We start from the raw sequence: 6,000 nt of genomic DNA, 5'->3' as shown, positions 1-6,000 counted from the left end.
CCCAATATCCAAAAGTTTTTAGCAACTCTAAATATGTCTGTCAGTCCTCTGTCCTCTTAATCTTTCCTTCAATCTAGTCTTATGCCGCTGTGACCCTTTCTTACTCAAACCTCGACATTCTAACATTCAGCAAGTTTATAATAGTCCTTAAGATAGATTTTAAATTTCTTCCATTCTTCTTCCGCCGTCTCCTTTCCCTGGTCGCGGATTCTGCCAGTCATCTCAGCTAATGTCATATAGTCCATCACTTTCATCTGCCATTCTTCCAGAGTGGGTAAATCTTGTGTCTTCCAATACTTTGCGATGAGTATTCTTGCTGCTGTTGTAGCATACATAAAGAAAGTTCTGTCCTTCTTTGACACCAATTGGCCGACAATGCCCAAGAGGAAGGCCTCTGGTTTTTTAGGAAAAGTACATTTAAGTATCTTTTTCATTTCGTTATATATCATTTCCCAGAAAGCCTTAATCTTCGGGCATGTCCACCAAAGGTGATAGAAAGTACCTTCAATTTCTTTACATTTCCAACACTTATTATCAGGCAAATGGTAGATTTTTGCTAGCTTGACTGGAGTCATGTACCACCTGTAAATCATTTTCATAATGTTTTCCTTTAAGGCATTACATGCGGTAAATTTAATACCGGTGTTCCACAACCATTCCCAGTCAGCAAACATAATATTGTGACCGATGTCCTGTGCCCATTTAATCATAGCGGATTTAACTGTTTCATCTTGTGTACTCCATTTCAGCAGCAAATTATACATTCTTGACAAATTCTTAGTATTGGGTTCTAACAATTCAGTTTCTAATTTTGATTTTTCCACCTGAAAGCCAATTTTCCTGTCCTGTTTGAAAATCTCCAATATTTGGTAATATTGAAGCCAGTCTGGTACTTTAGGTTTCAATTTCTCATGACTTTGTAATTTCAGTTTATCTCCCTCCTGTTCCAAGATTTCCCAATACTTCGGCCATCCGACCTCCATATTGAGTTTCTTGAGTGCCTTAGCCTCCAAGGGTGACAACCATCTAGGGGTTTTGTTTTCCAACAGATCTTTATATCTTATCCAGACGTTAAACAATGCTTTTCTAACAATATGGTTTTTAAAGGCCCTATGCACCTTGATTTTGTCATACCATAGATATGCATGCCAACCAAATGCATTATTAAAACCTTCCAAATCTAAAATGTCTGTGTTCTCGAGGAGCATCCACTCTTTCAGCCAGCAAAATGCTGCTGCTTCATAGTACAATTTTAAGTCTGGCAGGGCAAATCCCCCTCTTTCTTTAGCATCTGTCAGTATTTTAAATTTAATTCTGGGCTTTTTGCCCTGCCAGACAAATTTCGAGATATCTTTCTGCCACCTCTTAAAACAGTCCATCTTATCCAGAATCTGCAAAGTTTGAAACAAAAATAACATTCTAGGCAATACATTCATCTTGATCACTGCAATTCGGCCTAACATAGACAGTTTCAAATTTGACCATATTTCTAGGTCTTTTTTAATTTCTAACCAGCATTTTTCATAGTTGTCCTTATACAAGTTCAAATTCTTAGATGTCAAGTGAACCCCTAGGTATTTCACCTTCTTAACCAATGTCAAACCTGTCTCTTCTTGAAATTTCTCCTTCTCCATAACTGTTAAGTTTTTTTCTAAGACTTTAGTTTTTTGTTTATTCAGTTTAAATCCAGCTACCTGGCCAAATTGTTGAATTATCTCCAACACCCTTTTCGTACTAGTGTTTGGCTCTTGTAGGGTCAATACTAAATCATCTGCGAATGCCCTTAACTTATAATGTTTATCTCCGACCTGTACACCTTTAACCTGCTGGTCATTTCTAATCATATTCAGCAAAACCTCCAGAACCGAAATAAAAAGCAATGGGGAAATTGGGCATCCCTGTCGTGTTCCTTTTTCTATCTTAAGTTCCTCAGTTACCACATTATTTACAATTAGCTTGGCTTTTTGTTCAGACTATATCGCACCCATACCATTCTCAAATCCTTGGCCTACCCCCATCCCATGAAGATTCTTTTTCATAAAACTCCAAGAAATATTGTCAAAGGCTTTCTCCGCATCCACAAAAATCAGCACTGCTTTAATATTAATTTTCACCTCTAGCAATTCCAAAATATCTATTATATTCCTTACATTGTCTGAAAGGTGTCTTTTTGGGAGAAAGCCTGCTTGGTCCTTATGAATCTTCTTCATCAACACTCTTTTAAGTCTTTTTGCCAAAATGTCTGCAAAAATTTTGTAATCCACATTAAGTAATGATATTGGGCGGTAGTTCTTAAGTTGAGTCTTTTCAGTCTCTGTCTTTGGTATGAGTGAAATATACGCTTCTTTCCACGATTCTTTTTTTTTTTTTTAATAAAATTTTTATTGGTTTTACAAAATTTTTAAGGAAAACAAACAAACACTTAAAGTGACAAACATACACGTATAGTTTCAAACCTATTTTCATAAACCTCTTTTCTTGGACTTCCCCATACCCCCCCTCTCTGCATCCCAATGTCCATAATTCAACTAGCAACTCCCAATTGTTACTTTCCAATCTCTGTCATCTTAGTCCTCTTTTATGTTCTAACCTTGTGTCCCTGTACCCCTTTGTTTCTGGAAACCACAACATTTTAACATTCACTAAGTTTATAGTAGTCCTTAAGATAACTTTTAAATTTTCTCCATTCCTCTTCCACCGTCTCTTTTCGTTGATCACGGATTCTGCCTGTCATCTCGGCCAATGTCATGTAGTCCATCACTTTCATCTGCCATTCTTCCAAAGTGGGTAAATCTTGCGTCTTCCAATACTTTGCGATGAGTGTTCTTGCTGCTGTTGTAGCATACATGAAAAAAGTTCTATCCTTCTTTGTCACCAATTGGCCGACAATGCCTAAGAGAAAGGCCTCTGGTTTTTTAGAAAAGGTACATTTGAGTACCTTCCACGATTCTGGTGCCTTTTTCCCCTCTAAGATCTCGTTGCAGACTTCCTTTAACGGATGAACCAACCACTCCTTCAAAGATTTATAGTATCTGGAAGTCAATCCATCTGGCCCTGGAGATTTGCCCAATTGCATGTCTTGAATAGCACCCTCTATCTCTTGTTCTGTTATTCTCTGATTTAGATCCACCTTGCTTTGATGAGAGATTTTTTGTAATCCATGTTTATTAAGGAATTTATCTATCTCTTCTTCATTTTGTGGTCCTTGAGAATAAAGTTTTTTAAAATAACTCAGAAAACAGTTTCTAATCTCGTTGGGTTTAGATATGTTCTTTCCATCCACTTCTAAACTTGTGACTGTATTTAGTTTCTGCCTTTTCTTCAATTGCCATGCCAGGAGTTTGCCGCATTTATCTGCCGATTCGAATGTCTTTTGTTTCATTTGCTTTATCTTCCATTCAATCTCTTGATTCATCAATTCCATATATTGTGTTTGATATAACTTAATCTCTCTCAAGATCTCCTGGGACTTCGGTTTTGATCTTAATTTTTTCTCTCCTTCTTTTATCTTTTCCAAAATCTTTTCCTTCTTCTCATTCTGCTTTCTCTTTTTAATTGAGTTTTGCTGAATTAAAAATCCTCGCATCACAGCTTTACTTGCGTCCCAGATCACCCTTTTTTCCACATCGGCCTTTAGGTTTATTTCAAAGTAGTCCTTTAGAGTTTTTTGGGCCTTCATGTGGATCTCTCTATCTCGAAGTAGAGTGTCATTCATCCTCCATCTGAATTGACCAGTTGTTGTAAGCTTCATTTCCATCTTCAAGGCGTTATGGTCGGAGCAAGTTTTTGGGCAGATTTCTATTTTCTTGATCTTTGGAGCCATCCCACTAGTGATCCAAATTTGATCGATTCTGGTCCAGGTCATCATTGCTTGGGAGAAAAAAGTTCCCTCTCTCTCCAGAGGGTTCCTTGTTCTCCATATGTCTATTAAGTCCATATTTTCCGTCATCTCAAAAAAAGTCTTCGGAAGTCTCCCTTCGTTGGAGATTGTCAATCTTTGTGCCTTGTCCATATTTGTAGAGACTACACCATTCATGTCTCCCATGATTATCATATTATAATCCAGATAGTCCGTCAAAGCTTCATGGAGTTTCTTGAAAAATTCCGCTTTGCCCTCATTTGGTGCGTAAATTCCAACTATTAAATATTTTTCTCCTTGCACTTGTATTTCAACTGCCAGATATCTTCCTTGTTCGTCTTTAAACATCATTTTTGGGGCCCATTTTTCCTTTACATAAATCACGACTCCTCTTTTCTTAACTTTATCCGATGAAATAAATTCTTGTCCTAATCTTTTATTTATAAGTAGTTTCCTGTGTGCTCTGGTTATATGGGTTTCTTGTAAGCAAATCAAATCCAATTGTTCTCTTTTCAGAATATGAAATACTTGACGTCTCCTCAAAGGCATGTTCAGCCCATTACAATTCCAGCTAAGGAATTGCAGGGCCATCTTGTTATTTTTCTGTTACTCCTCCAACCGCCCCAAGTTTTTGCTCTTCCTCTGATGGTGCTGAGTCAAGTCCATACGATAAGTTAAGAATGTCTATTGCTCTCCTTTGTTCTGTAAGTGGGTCCACTGTTCCCTTCTGTAAATCCTCTTGATTTCTTTCCAGAAATCTTTCTTTGTCTTGTATAGTCTTTATTTTCACCTTCTTTCCCTTATAGTCAAAAGACAATCCTTGTGGGAACTCCCACCTGAAAAGGATGGTATTCTTCTTCAGCAAATAGACCAAGTCCTTATAAAAAGCTCTCAGCTCCAAGATGTGTTTAGGAATATCTTTAAAGATCTGTATAGATGAGTTTTCAATTTGCAAGGCCCTTCCGTAATGCAGTTTTAGTATTTTGTCTCTTTCTTCCTTCGATCTAAGGGTGATCAAACAGTCCCTCGGGGTCTTTCTGTTCTGTCTTCTGCCCAGTCTAAATGCTGTTGTTATTTTAATTTCTTCGTCCTCCAAGAGGAGGCAAACTCTCGTGTTAAAAACTCCACTAAATTGTCTCCTTCGCTCTCAGGAATCAGTCTTAATTTCAAATTTCTTTCCTTTCTCTGTAAGTCCCACAAAGCCAGAGTTGTGTCATGTTCATAAACTTTTTTAGCAATCGGTTGCAAATTCTGTTGAGTCTCTCCAGCAATGGTTCTGGCTTCCTCTGCTATCTTACGTGTTACGGAATTTTCTTGAACGAGCTTGTTTATAGATTCTGTATTTAAGTCCAATCTTGCTGTTAGCTCTGTTAATTTCTGTGTATTTTCTGTACTCTGCTTTGTCAAGTTCTCCAAAGACTGGTTTATCTTGAGAAGCGCTTGTGTCACTGACTCCATGGAAGCAGCTGTCACTTTTTCTTGTCCTGTTCCTGTAGGAGTTACGCCAGTGATCTAGCCTCTTTTTCTGTATTCCCCAAGCCATGGCTGCCCAGCGATGGAGGAAGGCTAACCGGGAACCAGGGTGGGGCAAATCGCCGGTGACGCATGCGTAGCATCGCTATGTATGGCGCATGCGAGTGGCGCCACACATGTGCTGTACGCAGCGGTTTGCCACCACTGGCACTCGAACACCGCATGAATGGTGGCAGGATCCTCCGCTTGCAGCTGTAGCGGTGGCGAAGGGATCCCACCGCCATCCGTATGGCGCTTGAGCGGCGCCTGTGGCAAACCGCTATGTACGGCACATGCGTGGCATTGCGCACATGCCCTGTACGTAGAGACGTTGTGCATGCCCTGTACATGCCGTGTATGCCTCTTTACACAGAGGCCACCCTGATGTCCCAGGGGAAACCTTCAAGCAGGACCTCACCCCAAGAGGATTCTGGTACAGTCAAACCTTGGTTGACGAACGCAATCCGTTCCGGAAGCCCATCCAGCTTCCGAAACGTTCAACAACCGAGGGGCAACTTCTGAGTGGTTGCAAGAGCTTCTAGCACACAAGCAGAAGTCGCACTGGACGCTCGGGTTCTGAAAAATGTTCGAAAACAAGAAACACTTCTGGGTTTTCGGCATTCGGCAGC

Source organism: Podarcis liolepis (assembly GCF_965112155.1).
Source record: "Podarcis liolepis genome assembly, chromosome: 2".
Taxonomy (NCBI): domain Eukaryota; kingdom Metazoa; phylum Chordata; class Lepidosauria; order Squamata; family Lacertidae; genus Podarcis; species Podarcis liolepis.
The sequence above is the reverse complement of the archived record's forward strand: the minus strand, read 5'-3'. Positions refer to the sequence as shown.